Source organism: Cyanistes caeruleus, chromosome 4 (genome assembly GCF_971803275.1).
Source record: "Cyanistes caeruleus chromosome 4, bCyaCae1.hap1.1, whole genome shotgun sequence".
Taxonomy (NCBI): domain Eukaryota; kingdom Metazoa; phylum Chordata; class Aves; order Passeriformes; family Paridae; genus Cyanistes; species Cyanistes caeruleus.
In genome coordinates, this window is record NC_141704.1 from 30,590,027 (window position 1) to 30,610,537 (window position 20,511).

General features: G+C 39.8%; 1 long non-coding RNA gene across 1 annotated transcript; it reads left to right on the forward strand.

Moving 5' to 3' along the window:
• The first annotated feature begins 421 nt into the window (after window positions 1–421).
• On the forward strand, window positions 422–13,635 carry LOC147653523 (uncharacterized). The gene is made up of 4 exons (XR_015286371.1): window positions 422–562; window positions 6,331–6,481; window positions 8,813–8,980; window positions 9,705–13,635. It is a non-coding gene; the product is annotated as an uncharacterized LOC147653523 (long non-coding RNA).
• Window positions 13,636–20,511: the final 6,876 nt, after the last annotated feature.

The following is a 20,511-nucleotide window of genomic DNA, read 5'->3' on the forward strand; positions in this document are numbered from 1 at the left end:
CTTAGCTTCTCTAACCCTTCAAAGAGACAATATGAACTTCAAGCTGATGATCCCTTCCTCCTGTGTGAAAAGAGAAATTAATGAGAAAACAAATGTGATTTCCATCATTTTTAGTGCACTACAAAGTTATGATTTATAGAGAAGTGAAAGATGAGATATCTATAGTCTAGATAACTAGAATTCTGAAATAGCTGGGATGAGAACAAGTGCAGCAATTTCTATTGATAAGCTAGAGATGTAAACAGAGGTCTTGGGTTCAGGTCTCTGTGTGGGCTTCAGCTCCTGAGTTCTATCCAGCTGGTGGACAAACAAAAACTGAAGAAGCTATTGTAAATATATATACACCATACTCAGTGTAGATTGATTTATGGTGTCATAAAGGAGGGAACAAGCAACAGAGTGGAAGGTAGCAACTAAAGCCGTATGGTTCTTCCCTTCTTTGGGTTGTTTTTAATCCTGGTTTGCTCTTGGGGTAAGACAGAAGACTCATATTAGGATATGCCTTCAGGCGTGTCCCTGTACAATAGTTCTGCATGCATATTGCTAGCTGTGACCAGCTTTGGTAAGTCTAGATGTTATAAAGAACTAGTTCCATACTTGCTTTTGAAAGTACACTTGCTTGCAGCAGACCTTGGAAGCTCTCTTCTCCAGGAAGACTTGGAGGTCAGGTATAACCTGCTTCAGAAGTGCTGTGGGACAGATCTAAATGTCCCAAGTTCAAAACCCCATTGCAGCTTATGGTTTTGTCACTATGAGTTATAAATACAAAGGTAAAAAATAGGTGGTGATAAATTCTATCCTTGGAGAATGACAGCTTTTCCCTTATCCTTGCTAAAGAGAAGGTCTTGCCTAAGAGGTGCCTGTCCAAAGAGGCCTCTTGTATTTCCCTGCCTCTCCAATAAAGGCAGAGCTTGTCTGTCCTTCTGAGACCCCCTGTCCAGAATTCTCCAAAACCCTCCTTATCAAAGTGAGTAGAAAACAAGATAGCAAAACAAATTGCTAATCCTAACTCAGTCTTCAGTATCTATGGGAGGCTATTCCTTATTTCTAGCCCCAGTCCCTTCCTTATAATGCTTGTGATCACAGATTTGACAGGTTTTTTGGGGTTTTTTTATATGGATCACAATAGATGCTACAATGAGAAGTGTCTGTGGCTTATTGAAAGATCTGCATATCATTGCTAAAGGGTCAGGAACTGTGATGATGGTACCTTTTGAAAACACTTGGTAAAGGCCACCAAGCATTGTGCTTATTTGGATGATGTCAGCCAAATTGTTCTTGTGGCTATTTCCAAGGGTGACTGAATCTGAAAGTCAGTGGAAGGGCTTTATTCAATGTGTCATTTTCTGTTTTTGAAAACTTCATTTTTCACTATTCTGTATGAGACCACACTTTTCAACCCAGTGCTTTGCTGTTTTGGGCAGTACAGGGGCTCTCTCCACTGAAGTGATGCCATCAAGGCAGAGGGAGGAAGCACTCTGTGGCAGTTTTCCTTAAAACTCTTCATCCATGGAATATTGACTGATGAAAATGCTTATCTCCTCACTCCCTGCTACCATAACTGTTCTCTCAAGGGGTTTTCATGAACTTTTCCTCTCCCTCCCTCTCATGAGTATCTTTGGGCTTGCAGTTTAGTCCTCTATGTAGAAACATTGAATATTAAAAAAATAAATATATTTATATGCAAAGTGTGCTTGCGGCACAGGCAAAGGGTCTGCAACCTTGGCCCAGGAATATATTACTCCATCAAATACCTTCACTAACAGCAGTGGTGAAAACTGTGACAGGGAAGCTCTGGTGTGCACTTGGCATCCAGCCAGGGTCAACCCACTATAGCACTGTTAAACTTCTTTTGAAAGGAAGTGCTTTCACTTTCTGTGTATTTGTGCTGTATATTTGCAGATGAGGTGCAAAGACCTGGATTGCATGACCTCCTGTGTGGGGAAACCCCACAGAAAAAAAAAAAAGAACCTGTAAGAAATCCTCTAGGAAATGCTGAACTACATAATTAATTTGAACCTGGAACCAAGGATGTGTACAGCATTTTCCCAGTTTTCCATCATGTCAGTGGGGATTTGCCTTCCCCAGGACAAGCAGTACATTAGAGACAGGACAGCTGAACCTGCATGGGTGCCCATCTTCTCAAAAAGCCTTGTAGATTTTAATTTGAGATAACATATCTCCTTCAATTTCTGTACTAAGGAAAAAAATACCTCATGTGTACCTTGTCTTCCAAGATGACCATTCCCTTCACAGATCTTTCTCCTTTTTGATTGTACTGTCACAGGGGACATAATATATTCTCACTTCATCACATTTCTCTGCAACAGTAATACTGAAATTCAGGGGTGGATTATTGTCTACCCCATGTTGATCCTGCCTACTCTCGAGACCCTAATCCTATGGATGAACATCTCAGTTATCTTTCCTTTAATCAAATACTGCTATTTTTAGCATGAATGCCTCATAACAAAGGTAATGTTAATAGCATTTTTAATTTTTTTTTAAACTGCACTGGTAGAGGCTTAGAGATTTAAGCTTTACTGCTGATAAAGAATGAAGTGCAGTTGTAGTAAGGAAGAAACAATGGAAAAAATTCAGGAAAGAGTTTATGTCTGCAGAGAAAAACAACACAGGCAGAAGAATCCTTAGGGGGTGTGGGGTTGAGTGGTTATTTTTCTGGAGGGGATATTGCTATTTAGACCCTGTAAAATTTGTAATCTCTTTTAAGTATAGAATGATGTAAGGGGTTGTGGGGAAGACTAGAAAGAGAGAAAGCAGATGGTTGTTGGAAAGACAGCCTGGGAAAGGAGGGAGAAATTAAAAGAGAAAGCAATAATAAAAGTAATAAAGGGACAGTACTTTTTCCCTAAAACGCAGGAAAATATGCATATTTTATGCCTTTGTGTGTATGCAAGGGGCTGTGTTTGGAGCAAAAAAGTGCATTTAAGTTTTCTGACACATCTGGAATACCTTCAATTATCCAGGCCAGTAGGCAAAATAGATAGTATAAAGTTTATTTAAATTAAAGAAAGATGAAGTTTGATGAATTAAATATGAAAATAAATAATACACATTGTGCAGTAGCCCTTGAATTTTCTTTGATGTGAAATGCAATTTATTTTGCATCCATTTATTTTTTCCCATTATAGCTGCAGGTTTTTCTTCTTCATAACACAGAACCCATTGCAGGAATTGTCAGGAGATAGATATGAGGTTTTAACTGAGAAGAAAATTAGGAAACTGTAATCCTGCTATCTCAATCTGTGACTGATTGCTACTAGTACCTTAATTCCACTTAAATTTTTCAGCAATCGAATAGACTGAAAGATAGCCATATCAGTGCCACAGTCAAGCTAAATGTTAAGAGGCAATTGATGTTTCTGGACCATGACATTTGTATCAAAGTCAGCACTTCAGGATGACTGCTGATGGAGAGGTGACACTGCACGTCTTTCTCCTCCTGTAGTCACCAGGCTGCTTTAGTTCTAGTTGTGCATGCTATTGGTCTCAGAGCTCTGTTCTGCAAGGTGGACAGATTGCAAGGCAAGGGCAAGGAATTATAGCTGTTGGCATATAAATAAATGTCTGGCAGTAGAATTGCCCATTGTATTTTCAATGGCTGGTTTTCTACTGAAGTGCCTTAGCAAACTGGGGTTCTTACAAATGCACCTCTTTTTTCCCATGGTTCTGAAAATGGGCACATGAGCAATGAATACTGAAGTGAAACACTCCCTTACATCTTTAACCTGCTATTATCATTCTCTTCCACACAAATCCCAAGAAAAAGTTGTCTGTAAGGTATTAGCATCTTGATTTGACATTACCAAAGTGGTGCAGGCAAAGATTTTGGTATTTGTTTTTTACTTCAATATTCCTTTGACCTCAGATGCAGGTCAGAGCTCTCCATTATTTTTTACAGTTCAGAATGTGTCAGTAAAATAAAAGAAACCCACAGGCTGCAGGTTTTCTTCAAGTAAATCAAAAGCACTAGTAATTGCCTTTCATATTTTATTTCAGAAAAATAGTATATTCATGACTCAGTATGGTGCTGTAGACAAATTAATATTAAGGGAAACATAGAGGAAGCTACATGAACACTGAGAGAAGAAAGCATCTGAGAAGAGCTTTTTTTTTCTCTAATGAAGAGAAAAAGATGTAATGCCTTTAGATGAGGTTCCTAAGCAGATGTGTGCAGAGCTGTACGCAAACTACTTCAAAGTAGGGCACAGATGCTGTCTGAATAATTTTCCCAACACTTTTCAGTATACGTGCATGGCGAGCTAGGAGTTGCTGTAGTTATCACTGCCAGTGGTGATGCCAGAACCGTTCAGTCTGGAAATTTCTGACTCCAAACTGAGACTGATATCCAGGAATGAAGGGGAATAATACTACTCTTTAAGGTAACATTGTGCCTGTTGCCTTTTGGTATATCATATATTCATATAAGGCAATTGACTAAATACTGACCAAGCCAGAAGCCTTGGAGGGACTGAGCTGAATCTCCACTCTTAACATGAAGGCTTATCAAAGCAAGTAATTCTGCTCAAGTTTGGATTAAATTTCTCTGCATCAGCATTTTAACTGTGTATTTTTACAGACATGAACCAGCTAGCTGAAAGTCATTTCTTCTGTATAAACAGCGTGTCTTCCAAAAGAAGAGACCTGAAGCTTTTATAATGAATTAAGTTTCCCAGTTGCTCCAAGGGATGTATTGTATGGAGTCAGGATGCATGTGTATGTAGTGATTATAAAGATGCTTTGAGCAGGATAAGCTGCATAGAACCACAACTAGATGCAAATATCAATTATGCTTTTTGCCTGTCCTCCCCCAACATTTCTCTACACACTTCCATCTCATAACTGCAATATTTGCGATTCATATCTGCAAAATAGACATCCAAACACAAATACTCTTACCTCAGCAAAGGCTCACACAATACACTAAACCCATGGGAAAATAACAAAGTTTTGGGTATGGAGGAGTCAAGTCCGCTGTGCCATTTTTTCTTATGCAAAAATGTCTTTGTTCCACATTGTGAATCTTTGTTCATGGACATTAATTGTCCCCCAGTCACATTGATTTCTCTTGAAAGAGGTCCTTCTTCCTCAGTCGTTCAGTCTCCTGAGCACTCAACACAGGCACTTACCTGAGACACTGATTCTCTTTGCACTTAATCCCTCTAATGAAGTGGGGAGTAAATCTCCCAAGTAACAAGTGAAAGGGTAAGAGGAGATGGCCTCAAGTTGCACCAGAGGAGGTTTAAATTGGATATTAGGAAAAATTTCTTCAACAAAATGATTGTCAAGTGTTAGAACAGGCTGTCCAAGGAATTGGTCAAGTCACCATCACTGGAGGTATTTAGAAGACATGAAGATGTGGTGCTTAGTTGTGGCGGCGTGCCTCAGGGGAGACAAAGAGTTACTTGTCCCACCCCAAACCCCTTGTGAAGGGCGGCCCAGGTGTTCTGATTGGGTTTGAGTCCCTGGGGGTTTCTCCCTTGCCGTGCTTCTACTGGTCCCTGACCCTGAATTCGACCCTCAAGGGTGGAGACCCTTAAGAGTTCTGTCCCTCAAAAACCCCTGTTGCGCCTCTGTTTGGGGCTCTCTGTTCTCGACCTGACTTTGTTCCCATGCTGAATAAATGGTTTCATGAACCGGGAGCCCGTCTCGTTGGTGTTCCATGCTGGTCCCAGAATCCTGCTGTTTCTCTGGACGAGATCCTGAGGTTGCGGACTGCAACACTTAGTGACAGGGTCTAGTGATGGATTTAGTAGAACTGGGATAACAGTTTGACTTAAAAATCTTAAAGGTCCTTTCCAACCTGTATGATTCTATGATTATACCTAGAAACTTGTGCATCTATATCATTGCTTCTGGATGACCAAACTCTCGTCTTTAAACCTACATCATCTTAACTACAACAGATTATTCATACATCCTTCAGTAAATTGTCCCATTGATCATAATGATCTGAAGGTATTCCTGATTTCTAAGATTAATTTTTTTAGCTTTAGTCAGTGTCATGATTTAACCCCAGCCAGCAACCAAACCCCAAGCAGCTGGTTTCACACTCGCCCCAGTGGAATGGTGGAAAGAATCAAAGGGAGAAAACTCATGGGTTGGAGTAAAGGTATTTAGTAGGTAAAGCAAAAGCTGCACATGCAAGTGAAGCAAAGCAAAGCAAGGAATTCATTCACCACTTCCCATGGACAGGCAGGTGTTCAGCCACCCCCAGGAGAGCAGGGGTCCAGAACACAAAATGGTGACTTGGAAAGACAAACACAAAAATCACTCCAAATGTCCCCTTCTTCCTTCTTTTCCCCTCAGCTCTATATGCTGACCATGATGCCACATGGTGTGGAACATGCCTTTGGCCAGCTGGGGTCAGCTGTTCCAGTTGTGTTCCAGACATGTTCCAGTTCTTGTATACCCCAAGCCTCCTCAGTGGTGGGGTGAAGCAGAAAAGACCTTGACTCTGGTAAGCACTCTTCAGGAGTATCTAAAATATCCCTGTATTATCATCACCATTTTCAGCACAAATCCAAACCACAGCACCATAACAGTTAGTGTGAAGAAAATTAAACCAGCACAAACAGGGTATCTGGACATATGACTTTACTCTTTAGTGTCAGAACATTTTCCCATTCTCCCAGTAGGTAGTTTTAGGGCATGATATAGCAACTCTTTTGATGTCCCAGGCACAATGAACATATTTAAGTCTTTTACTAGAAGGCAGCATATTCTCTCATTGAAAGGGACTTGCATTTTTTCTTTGAGTCTCTTTCAATTTGTCAACAGATAGTCACAGAGTGTTCTTGAATAGTGGAAGTGACAGGCTGTGATTGCTAACTCTTTGGTTGTGTTGCATGTGCCCGAAGCCTCAGTATGTCTGTTTTGGCAGACAAATCGTTTAATCCTTCCTTTTATCATGCTGATGACTGATAAGAAAGAATGCATTTGGTTTAGTGGCAGCTGTTTGCTCTTTCGATGAGCAAGGCTACTAAATTTAGCACCTTTTGGCACAGTCTGAATTTGTTCTCATCCACTCTAAGATAAATGAAATAGAACTGGTGATTTCAGACTTGAATTTCTTTGACCTGCAAGCCTCTCACTATTGCAGTCATATCTCAAAAGAAGTTAATATCTTTTTAGTAAAATGGTAGTCTGACCACTCTAAGACAAGTATCAAGGCTTAATTTTACCATTTCTTTATTGCATTCTGCTTAGAAAATGCTAGCTGAAAAGAGCAAAAATTAAATTAAGTAAAAGCACATGCCTTATTTGTTAGTGGAAAAAAAGAGTTGAATCTATTGGTTTAAACTATCATACTTTTTTCACCTTTGAAACAGCAATTGACTAAGTCTTCCTACACCCAAGGTTCATTAACACACACATACACACACCCACATGGATTGTGTTGCCCAGTTTGAAGCATCTGTACCACTTCAGCCAAGAGATGAGATACTTCCTAGGGGAATGCTTCCTGCATCCACATCCCTTGCAAAGGATCTGGGTCTAGTCAGACCAACCATGCCTGGAAACTAACAGCACAGGCCAAGGCTTGCCAGGGAATATCCTGTTTGACAATTTATTTTCATAGCCATTCTCCAGATCTTGAAAATTTCTGGGCATACTTGAACACTAGATGTAGCCCTAATATAACAGCAAGTAGAATTTCTTGAACAAAGTCCAGCTTCAGGAAGAAAAAAATTAAGAGGGAATGTTGACACTTCTTGCTCTCTGAAGCATGCAATTTCTCCTTTGGGAAGAAGGGCATAAAAGCATTGAGTACCTTCATTCCACCTATGGAAAATTAAGGAATTGGGTGACCAAAAGCCATGCTGGGGCAAGGTCCATGTGGCCCATGAAAGGCTTTGAGGTTCTTGGCACATTTTCTTTACCCTTTCTTATTCCTTCCATGCAAATGAAATTAATTTATTTATTGAATGAAGAAACACAGTTAATCACAGCTCTTAAAAATAGATTGGCATAGGCATGCTCTCTTTACAGTGTTAAAAATGGATGGTACTCTGAAGTCCTCCAGAGCATGAAAATAAAATGTCAAGACTTGAAAGTTTATCCCAGCTCCAGTTACAGGAAGGAAGCACCAATATTTCAAGGTGCTTTGCAGAACTTCTGGGTAACAGGCAAACACCTGACACTTTAATCTTGATGCTTTAATATTATGCTCTTGAAAGAATCACCTCTACCCACAAATCTTCAGCGGGAGGCTCCCTTTATCCTTCTAATATCTTTGATCAGTCATGAAATACTGAAGAGCAACACCATCAGAATAATTCTTGTTGGATGCCTAATTCCAGGCTCCGTTGAAATTATTATAAATTCATGTCTCCTCTCTAGCGTGGCTGTCAAGTTCATTGGCAAAGACAAATGAAACTTGCATTGCTTATGTTTATATGGCATTGTATAGGATAAAGGTTCACACATCCAAACACGAGATCTGCATTTGGGAAAGAATGGAATGTGTTCTACTCCAAATGATTCCTCTTTGGTGCAAGTCTTGACTTTCATAGGAGAAAACCAATTTGATTTGCTGAGTATATAAATCACTGTAATAATCATAATATATTTTTGATGATGATGATGATGATGATGATGATAATAACAATAACAATAACAATAACAATAACAATAACAATAACAATAACAATAATAATAATAATAATAATAATAATAATAATAATAATAATAATAATAATAATAATAATAGTCACTCAGCTGTTTTGGTTATCTCATTTCATTTCCATCCCATGTGAGATCAGGATAACAACCTTTTCATTTTGTGCAGGCCACTGAGGAAATGTTGAAGAGAAATGGTCTTCTGTTTTCCATCAAATTGACCAAGCTGATAATCAAAGCTTACAGTGTGAAAGCAGAAGAGTTTATGGACACATTGCTATTCAGTCTTCTTCTTATGGCACCAGGAAACCTTTTAGCTGGATTTCAGAGTGACCAAGTGAGTTGATTTTTTAAAATTGTTTTTCCTTTCCCTGGGGGTGTCATGTTTGGTAACCTGATAGTCACATCAGAGTCCTGGGTTCAGATTCAAGCTGTGTTTCAAATTTGTTACAACTTTGGGTCAGGAGGTTTCTTCTCTTCTGTGCAGCTGTTCCTTCTTCTGTAAGTTGGGCAGATAAGGGAGTACTTACTAAACAAAGGGTATGTAGGGAGAATTAAAGCTAGCTAATTAGTGCACATTGTTTTAGTATTTCACTTTTTTAGGCTACTGATACTATTTTTACATACCCACAGCATATTAGGTGTCCAATGTGCCTCATAAAACTGTCACATTTCTGGCCAACAAAACTTCCAGAGAAAAATGAGAAGTGATGGCTTTGTTTTCACTCAGTACAAAGAAGGAAAACACTGTAAGAGTTATTGAACAAAAGACAATATGGGAGCTGTCGTCATGAATGCAGAGCATTTTGAAAGTGCTTTTTTTACCCTTTCCCTCTCGCCTCAGTAAAAAACTTCAGGAAAAAGTGGAACACATTTTCAATGTGTGGCAGTAGTTGTTTTTGATCGTACACCTTAGACAGGGCTATTAGAAGACAGGTGGCTACACAGATTTATCTACCGTGTTCTGGGGTTTTTGGTGGGTCATGTGTGCTGTCAATAATGTCAGTTGTGAAAATGGGCTTTTGTCTGGAAAGTGAAATCATTTCTTTGACCCGATACAGTTATTTTATGCTTGACCATCACTCAGTCAATTCTACTGGCATGGAGTTACTGCAATTATGCTTGTCATTGAAAGTGAGTAAGTGGAGTAGGGTGAACCATGCAAGAGGGAAAGTGGGGCTCTAAGGGGGCAGGGTACATTCCGAAGATGACCTTTCCAATATTTAAAAATATCCCAGATTATCTGAAAGGTAAAACTAATTTCTCTGCTAGACATATTTGAGCACCAAAACTTGGAAGTGATTTTTATCCCTAGAATGCATTTTGGAGTCATCATGATTAACTATCAAGGGGTGAAGAAGCGGGGCAGTTGAATAGGGAGGTTACCCAGTGAGAAGAAAGGAAAGCCAGAAAGAAGCTGGCTATTTGGTGAGATGGAGGAGTGTGTTTTATGCAGCCAATTTGCAACAATGGAGGCATCTGAGAGATGCAGTAAATGTGCTACACATATGAGACTTATTTCCCTCCTGCTGTCTTTGGAAACAGTTTTGTAGGCAGAAATACAGCAAAAAAACTCTGTACTCTTAGACTCTTAAAACTCTGTACCTTAGCTCAGCACATCAGGAGAAGCTGATCTTCTCCTTGATGGCATTGAAAGTTCATTATGAATTCAGCTTTCTACTCTCAGAGTATGCATAAGTGAAATGACAAATTCACCACAACCATTGGATATGAATAAGGTCTGGATAACACTGTACAGTCCCTCTGGTTCTGCAGTTGGCATAAGAAAAGAGGGATTTCCCTGCATGCTACCATTAGAGCAAATTTAACTGCTAAACCCGAGGTGGGCCAGCTAATATTTTTACCATTTTATCAGCCTTCTTCTTGTTTCTTCTTTGTAGCCCTTGCATGTTGGAAGGTGAACGAATAACCACTGGTATAAATATGGACAAGTAACCAAATGACTTAGGGTGGAAATAAAATGGGGAAGGCAGTTTTCAATACTTCCTAGCTACTTTGGGCATATTTTTTTTTGGTGAGAAAACCATGAAAACAGAATGTAGCTGTAGATTTGAATTTTTAAACAAATGTTTGGAAGTTGTACCTCCTGGTTTTTTTGGTCTGTTTTTGCCAAGGATCACTTTTGTGATGTGTGGGCTATATTTTTAGTTTTAAGCTCCCAAATGATGAATTGAATGGTTACAGACCTTGCTTCTGCCCTCAGTTTTCCAGGTGCCCATTCCTTGAAACTCTAGACTTACTGGTGGCAGGCAGAGACAAACGCCCTACAAGGACCACAGCAAATGAGCACTGTAGCATACATGGATCATCTGCGTAGTTAACACTGGCTAAAGCTGGAGGAATAGACTAGAGATGAATGACTTAACAGGAGGTTGGAAAACCTACTGCTGAGTATAAACCTACAGTCCTTACAGCTTATAAGGAAAAAAGGCCAATGTTTTAAAGTTATTCTTTCAATTTGTGATCAGTTACAGAAGAGAGAGAGGCCAGCGTACTGTGAGAGAAATTGTGGTGAAGATTTAAGCCTGGTCCAGTATTGAAAGCTGAACAGTTAGAACTGATGTTCTAACTGATAGTGAGTGAGAGCACTTTTAAAGGAAAGCCCTCTTTCCATATTACAACCTCCTCTGAATTTAACCCTCTTTTGAATACTCTTTGTTCTATAGCTATAGTTGCCATGCTGAACTCTACAGTCCAACTCTGAAAATTTTGGGAGGTTTCTTGCACCCCCTACTGAACTATAAATGAGCTAAAATGTAGGTCAGTCTAATTTAAAATGATGCCTGTATAAAAAGTTGTTGCCTGCTGGATGAAACAACTTAAATGACTGCTTTGGCACACTCCTGGATAGATTCTGAACTGTACTTCCAATACCACATGTTGTTTGAGGTTTTATGTTAGTCTTCATATATTTAGTATGATATCTAATGCATTCTCCCAGGGTCACCACTAAAGAACTTCAATGTTTCCAAGTCCAATCTTATAGAAGAGCATTGATATCTTGAAAGAAAACATTGCAGGACCATAATGAAACAACTTGTGGTATAGCATTCTTTTTTATTAAAGTTTAGATTTTGTGGGCGAAGATATTTGAAAACACTACCTTCCACCAACCTCCCATAGCCCCAACAGAATAAATCATTCAAACATGCAACAAATAGGAAGAACTAAAAATCTATTTCTTTTTATCAAAGTATCTTTTTTTCCCCATTTCTCTCAGACAATGGTGTCAGAAAGAGATGGCAGAAAGGTAAGGCTGTGTGCTAACCTGAGGCTTTATTTATGCTTACTGATGTGCTATTTGCTACAAAAATGGTGCCCCGAATTTCAAAAAGCTACATCCCCACTGAGAAAAACAGAATTGACTCCATTATTTGCTTCTATGAACAAATTATATTAGCAAAAGCATGTTCTTTTTTTTCTCTTGTTCATACCCTCTATTCTTTTCCTGGCTCTCCCAAACACATGCTAACTCATATTCCCCAGACTTTCCTTCCTTACACTGCCTGGAAATACTTTGAACTAGTCTGGGCAGGACTTCGAGCAACCTGATCAAAGATGGTTCTTTTTTAAGTACAGACTGGAATGAGATGACCTCTGGAAGTCTCTTCAAATGTAAGTTATTCCGTGATTCTAGTAACATTACTAATTAGACTGTGGTTTGGCATTTAGAGCAGCTTAATTAATGGTCAGCTATGAGCATTGCAGGAAAAGTCTGACCCCAGGTCTGCATGACACAGCCCAGATTCGACTTTCCATGCCTGGACCTTATATGTAAATCTTGTACTTTTTGAAAAATCAGCTCTTGGACTATCTCAATGAATCCACCAATGAAATAAAACCTAACTCTCAAACACCAGTCCTTGCTGCAACTGGTACCAACTCAGAAAGAATATCTCCACACCAATTTTTTTCATGTCCTCTTCATCCTTGGGCACTGTCAGACATACTTCTCTACTTACAAAGAAGACAAGAAAAATGTGAAAAATGCCTACGCTTTTTGAACCCATTTGTAAAAAGGCCTGCACCAGAAAGGTGCTGCTTTATAATGTGACATGCTTGTTCTAGCTCTGCTCCTAACAGCTTTAGAAATAGGCAATCCATTTTATAGATTTCCATTTTGCATGAGAAATCAGAATGGGCTGTTGAATGAGATTGAGAACTGCTTACACTGGTAAGCCACAGGCTGCTCATAAGAAGATGAAAGATGAGTCTGATATGGAAGCATTGGTATTGATATTGGTAGTCCACTCCAGGGAGAGAAATCATTGCTGGGCCTCCTGCATCTTTCCCATGTGCCCTGAAAAGGAGCAGCATCCTGGCAAACCACTGTGTTTCCTCATACTTTGGAAGAAGAACACACTTCTAAGTCTGTGCTCTGCTTTACACCTTATTTTCTCTTCTCCTAAGTTAGTCACACTCTGTTTTTATTCCTGCTATTACCTAAAGGCCTTCCAACAGTGTCTGGGACTCAGATAACTGTTCTGTGCATAGCAAGATCTACAAGAAGATGTGAAGCATGCAAGAAGCCTTCAGAGATGGTGTCACCATGTAGGTCTGCCAGGTCTGACGAGTTTTCTCCAGTAACTGATACTCTTCTGACCAGACAAAGGGAACACAGAACACTCAGGTTAAACAGTGGAGAAAGCTTCTTCTCTAAAGCCATGCAGACTTGTGACATACAGTGCACAGTGCCTTACAGCAAGAGAGGTGGTCACTGAAGTGGTCAATTCCATAGGGAACAAGCTGAAGTAGTATTGCTGTGAACAGCCTACCTGGGAAAGCCTGCAGCTGGAGCCATCCCCTGAAATGTGACCTGGTTTTATGTTACAGTGCTGGCTGGCACAGGCCAAAACCATGTCAACGTATATTCTGAATTAAAGCACTGGTAATAATGTGCAAGAACTTGCAGTTGTCAAGATATCATATAATAGAGCAAACAACTTGCAATAAATAGAAATAAACATTCTACAGGGCTGTCTGGCTGTATCCAAACAAAGTCTGCTGCAGTTAAAATATAATGCTGTCTAAAGACTTCTTTTGGCTAAGACCTCAGAGGTCTAAAAAAGAAGGTTACTCCAGTCAGCTCTAATTTCTCCTGTTGCAGGCAACTCAACTCTGCCTCTTAGTTTTTTCCTGAATTACTAATCTTGATAAGATGGCTTTCCTAGGCCTGTTGTCCCCAGAATTTTCTGCTTAAATGGCTCATTCGTGCTTGCTGATAAATTTGTTCTATGTTGCAAAGGGGGCACTGTGAGAAAAAGGAATAGCCATAGAGAAATACATGAACTATGGTGTTGTCTTGTCTTTAATCCAAATGGATAAGGTTATTAGAAACCTTCTCTGAATAATCAGTTACCAGATGACTGTCAGTTCCTGCAGCTAGATGACTGCTGGAAAAAATCAGAGAGGTAAGTCTCCAGTTTGCTGTGTAGAAAGGTATTGAGGACAGCTCAGGCTGGTATCTTCTACTGTCAATGGCTCTAAATATTGGGCACAGGAACTTCACTCTTGCAGTTAAGCAGTGACCCATCTTAGAGAAAAGAAAGGATTTCAAGTACTTGTTTGCAGCTCCAACCCTTGATTCTACTGTTTGGATAATAGGGAATTAAATGACATTTGCTCAGACATGTGAAAGGCAGCTTATCTTGACAGGGTATGTCTGTGATATCTAGGAAGTGCAGTGTGATGATCTGATTTTGATTTTTAACAGGATGGAGAAAAAGATGGACAATGGACCATCCTTTTTTTTTATTTTGTTTTCTTTCAAGAGAAAATCTTTAATCATAAAATGGTGATCCCCACAAGGCAGAAACAGAAATAAAGTTGGGTTTTTTTGCCTTTTGATAGGCTGTATTGAACTGGAAAAGTTGACAAGTTTTGGGATTTGGTCTCTTTGTTTGGTTTCTTTTTTTTTTTTTTTTTTGAGAAATGTGCTCTGTCATCATCCTGGGAACTGAGCTGCTGAGAAGCAAGTATTTGAGATCAGGGTAATGGGGCATCAGAGTTTTGCTATGCTAGTTGAAGCTCTGAAGAAAGGCTAGAAATGAGCACCAATTTATGGAGCAATTTCACTTGACCTCTTTGCTTGAGTACTTTGTGAATTGAGCTAAGTTTCCTTCAGCCTTAAATATGTTTTACGACATGGATATTTTTTCCTTTTCCATGGCAAAAAGAAAAAATAGTTCTTTCTTAAAAGAAGTTGATTGCCTAGGACTAAATCAGTTTAAAAAAAAATCATCCTGAAAACAGGTTGCTTTTTCTGTCTTTTTTTCATGTAAGTTTGGTGAATTTTAATTTGTGGAAAGTTGTTGCTGTTGCACAGCAACGCTTTCACACACAAAACATCCACAAACTCTACCTAAATATAATGCTAATAAACTGGGAGTAAAGCTAACTAATAGGTGACCCAATTTACTTTGTAGTAGACATTGTCTCTCCGGTTGCATTTTGTGGCTGTCTAATTCTTTATCATGACATGTCAATTACATTTTTTAATCCTTTTAGTTTTAGTATGGAATGTAATTGTGGACATAACTTTGATATTAACTCCTTCAGGGTGCACAGCAACACCATCCTGGCACTCCAGCAATCATCTCAGAATGTGTTTTGAGTCTTGCTTATGGTCAGATAGTTGGAAACACCAAGGGCAATCCATTGTATTGTGACAGGGGTGGGTGACTTGTATAGACAACAGGCCATGAGGTCATCCCACACATGCCTCCAGTTATGTTCATTACCACTGTGCAAGAGTACTTGCACACTTGATAAAATTATAAGCAATGTCAGAAGCCATCAGGAGATACTTAAATCCTTTGTCTCCTTCTAGAGGGCTTGTGCATTGGCTGTCTGACAATGACCTGAAGTCAGAACTGTCACAGTCCATCTGCAATACACTAGTGGGGGTCAAACAATTTCCTAGTCACTGATCCTTCATAAGTGACCTTGTATGGCTTCTGCTCAGTAGCAGGAGAGCAGCAGTCCCATGCCCTTCTCAAATATGCACTTCTCAGTTTCCTCCTGAGCCTAAGTGTGAGATTAAGCTGCATGCCTGGCATCTGCTATGCTTCTCTTGATGGCATGGCCCAATGACCAGGACCTTTACTTATCCTTCTCTTTTTTCCTTTCATGACTTGTTTTCCTCTGATGCTATCTTACATCTTCCTCAGAGCAATTATGGTCACTACTAAAGCAGCATCTGTCCCTGTAATAGGACAATCTTGTAACAAATCTGAGCCATCAGTTCCCAGCCTGTGCTGTTCCATGGGTCTGTTATGTTCCAAATGCAGAATGAAGCATTTTCCCTTACTGAACTTCGGGAAACTTCTGTCTGACCATTCCTCCAGTTTATCAAGAATGACAGCTCTGAAGTCTGCTGTTTCAAGTGCTCTACACAATTTGTCATCATCTGCAAACTCACCAAAATTTTTTTCTGACCCATTACTGAGGTCATTAATGAAAATACTACAAAGTATCTGCCCCACTCTTGACCCTCACAGCTGGTAACTGACTGTCAACTAGTTTTGAACAGCTGACACCTAAACTGAACTCAGCAATCTGTAGTTTCTCGCAGTTTTTTAAGTCATGCATTAAAACCATATTTCTTTATAAAGATGTTATTTCAAATTGTCAACTGTCTCGTCAAAGTCAAGGTGAGCAACCAGCCATTCTCTCCCCTCATCCATAATCAAAGAAAGTAACCAGTTCTGTTGGGACAGCCTGTCCTTGCTAAATCTCTGCCGGCTGTTCCCAAGGACCTTGTTGTTTCTATGTCTGGCCATAGCTTCCAGAATAGTTTTCTCCATAATCTTTCTAGAGGCTGAGGACAGACATGCAGTTCCAGGTATCTTTTTGCACTCCATGGTTTAAAAAAAAAAAAAAAAAAAAAAATTCTTCTTTCCTTTCTGCAATTTTAAGGAACTTCTTTGATCACTGTGATCTCTCAAAGAGATCGAGAGTAGCCTGCTCAGCAACCTTGGAAGTACCCCATCAGGATCTGCAGGTTGTGTATGTTTATTTTTGCTTAAGTGGTCCTTATCTCAGTTTCCCTCTCCTGTGGATAATGTTATTTCCCCACCTTCCTCCCCAGTCTCTGCATGATTGTCTGGGAAGTCTCAGGGAAAAATCTGTCAGTAAAATGGGGCTCTCCAATACAATGATAATTTCAGTTTCAATTTCAGTCAAGATTTGGCCTCCCCCATCCTCCATACATGGTGCCCTTCTGTATTTTTCCTGGATTGTTTGACCCTATTTTCACCTTCCAAATGCTTCCTTTTCTTGTTTGGGCTCAGTCAGAAATTCCCACTGCAGCCTGACACCCTTGCTTATTTTCCTGTGAATTGCAATGGACCAGTCTTGAGCTTCAAGAAGCTGTCTTAGAAGGCCAGCCAACTGTTCCAGGGCCTTTTGCCTTGGAATACTGCCTCCCAGGGAAAACTCGTATCATTTCCCTGAACAAGCTGTTGCTTTCATGTAGAACAGGTTAGTGATGTTTCTAATGGCCCTTTCTTACTGGGAACTTGCATTCTACCACCTTATAATCACTGCAGCTTTCATCATAAAACTGCTTTTGTTTTCCTGATCATTTCTGCTCTACCCATCTTTTCTGTTGGCTTGTCCAACACATCTGTGAATAAATTATTCTTACCAGTTCTGGAAATTTCTGGATTGTCTGTGTCCAGCAATGTTCCCCTCCAAACATGTGCTGAGTTGTTCCCCAGCTAGTCATCCCCTGCCTGCCTTATTCCAAGAGGTTTTTCCTTGCTGGATGCAGGGCTTTGCAATGGTCCCCAGTGGCTTATTCCACCATCCTGCATAGTCCCTTCTGAAAAGCAAATCCTTTTGCTTCAGAGGTACATGGAGTGCTCCATTAGCCGTGGCTACACATGCCCTGCTGTCAGTCTCCCTCCAAAACAGTTGAAATGGAGATAATGGTAAAGCAATTCTGTATGTTCTGATTACATATGACCTCATTAGCACATTTCTTCCTGCAAAAGAAAACTTACTTCAGACAAGGAAATCTTGTTCTGGAACAAATAAGCTGTTATTTTATTTTTAAAAACAGTGTAAAGAAGGGGATTTCATTTTAGGAATTTTCTATTATTCAGTTTTTTCTGAGTGAAAAAGAAAAGGAAAACAGCAAAATGTCAAGAAAAATAGAACAAGAAGAACAATTGCTTTATTTCAAAGCCAGTGAAAATTAGACTAAGCCAAATGGAAATCATAATTCTTCTATTTCCCTGGTTGCTCAGACATGGGTAATAGGCTTGGCAAAGTGTCAAGAAGAACAGGGGCCAAGCTGTGGTGTGTTGAGAAGAATCAAAAGCCTGTTCAGAAGAGAGGCAAATTTCAGTACAACTCAGAGGAGAAAAGTCTGAAGTTTATATACAGTTTATTCCATGTGAAGAGGATAAAGGTGAACAAAACACATGCAATGCAAAGATACCTTACAGCTTTGGAAGGGAAGCTAAGGCAATAGGGCAGTCTTGGTAGGTACACTTGGTTTCTTTTGATTTTGCATTGTGTGCTTTAAGGCAAAATTTCATGGCAAAATTGAAAGCATGAGCAGGATAACAAGCTTTAAAAGCTGTAAAATGTGGACTCAGGCAGGTCATGGTGAAACACAGAACATGTAATAGCACCCAAAACAGAAGTCAGAGAACACACTGTGAGTCCAATTCTCTTACAGAAGGTACCTATCAGAAATTAAATTAGCAGAAATTGCCAGGTCTTTCATAGTGCTTGAATGCTTCAAGCAGAAGGGCTGGCAGGTCCAGAAAGTTAAATTATTACACATTCTTTTTGAGAGAAACCTCAGACTGAGAACTTTTCTACCAATAGGATCTGAGCCCCAGGGCCTCACTACTGATGTAGCTTTAGCTGCAGGAGTAGAGGGGCAGTATTTTAGTGTCGTACACCATCCTTCCACTATTTCCAAGATTATTTCACAATGAAAGAGCATTGTATTTGTTCACACTTCTCATGAAAGTGTGCTGCAAATATCAAAAAGCACAGATATTAGCCAGTGTCAGGAAAGAAACAAAATTCCACTGTGGGAGTCTTAAGGAGGTGAGCAACTGTTCACCAGAGAAGGCAAAGATCTAGAAGTAGCTTTCTACTTGGGAAATCCCTGTGTACCTTGTTGCACAAAACTGAAATGACACACCAGGGGAAGGATAATGGTTTACTCACTTACTTCATTCTTCCCTTCACATGGCACAGGATGACAGTGAGTCCCTGTGGGTTATTCAGTGACATGTTCCTAGGATCACTGCATAAGGGCATTCATGCATGTAAAGAAGTTCTCCTGATGGAGCTAAATAGAAAGTGCCCTCTGAAACAGATTAGCTTTGGAGGTTGAAAGTAACCTTGCCAGTTTCTAGCATTGAGATCAGCTAAACATTAAAGTAGCTTACTGGGCAAAGAAGTTGGATTGTCTTTGCTTGGGCTTTTTCAAATCAGATTTGATACATTTCAGAAAGATGTTCTATTTGTTTGGGGTTTTTTTTAACTGACTTTGAGGGGAGAAAATGCATTTCTGAGTATTTCAGAGGTCAGAATAATTGGTCAAGGGAGTAGAGCTTCAGTGCTTAAAGGATGGGAATTTAAGGTCCATGACAGCTCATTTAGAGTTGTTTTTCAATGCCAGCTTAGTATCGTTACTATAGGCATAGTGAGGAACTGGAACAGTACAGTCCACACAGTGAAACAGTGACTTCCAGCTGGTCCTGGATAGAAGATACCATTTGGGACACCAGATCCACACAGACCACATCTGTAATTTTCTTTGTCATGCTCTATAACACCACACCTTGGATCCCTTTCTGATCTAATGTTCTCTAATGTCTTCTACCATTTCAGTTTTGAGTTCTCCTCTTTTTCTGACCCTGTACACCTGAGAGACTTTGCACAAACTAATTTGTTTAATTCAGGTCCTTTATGGTATTTTAAGAAGGCAGTTCCTGACAACTGTTCTGTTAGGGGGAGGGGAAGTCTTCTGTTTCAAAATACATCAGCATTTGAGTATGAAAAAAATTGTTGTCTTGGTATAAGAAAAATTGCAGGAGTTTGCAGATGAGTTGCTGAAAATTTGCAAAGAGGACAAAAGAGGAGGAAAACATAGATATTGTCTTTCAGTACATGCCTTCCTTCCCCTCCTCTCATTCCTCCTCCTTTCCCTTTTTCCCTTTTAGATTTTCTGATGTATAAACAGCTTATATTATGAACTTTGCTGAGAATATTAATATTATCCTTATAACTTGCTTGACACATAGCAACCTTCCAACAAGAAAGACTGAAAAGCTCACAGGAAACTGTAGGGTTATTTGGGCTTTCCTTTGCATTTGAAGTCCTGACCTCGGTTGTTGTAACATGTCACTTCTGAGTACTTTTATTTAATTAGCAGACAATTCATGTTTGGAAGTGACCTCAGAGGTGAGGTCCCATGCAGGGGGTGTTATGCTGGTCTGTTATCAACATGTGCTAAGGGTACCAGAAACTGCAGCAAGGTCTACAGTGGAGAGGAAAGGTCACTTGTTCTTTACCAATGGCACAAGAAACTGCTGCTACCTGGGAATCTGATAGGTCTGATAAACTGCAAATCAAAGTATAAGAAAAGCCATCTGAACACCCTGGAGCAGTTTTCATTGTAGCCCCTTCACAAAACTCCAGGAGCTAAAAAGAAACTGAATTGAACCACATAAAGAAGAAGAGATTTGCTAGCACTAGAGGGTCTGCTGTGATCCAACTACTCCTGGCTATGCAATGGCCTCCGGAGGATCTACCACTGAATCCTTGGCCATGTGCTTTAATTATAAGCTGAGCTTTTGTGAATTAGCATGTACATTG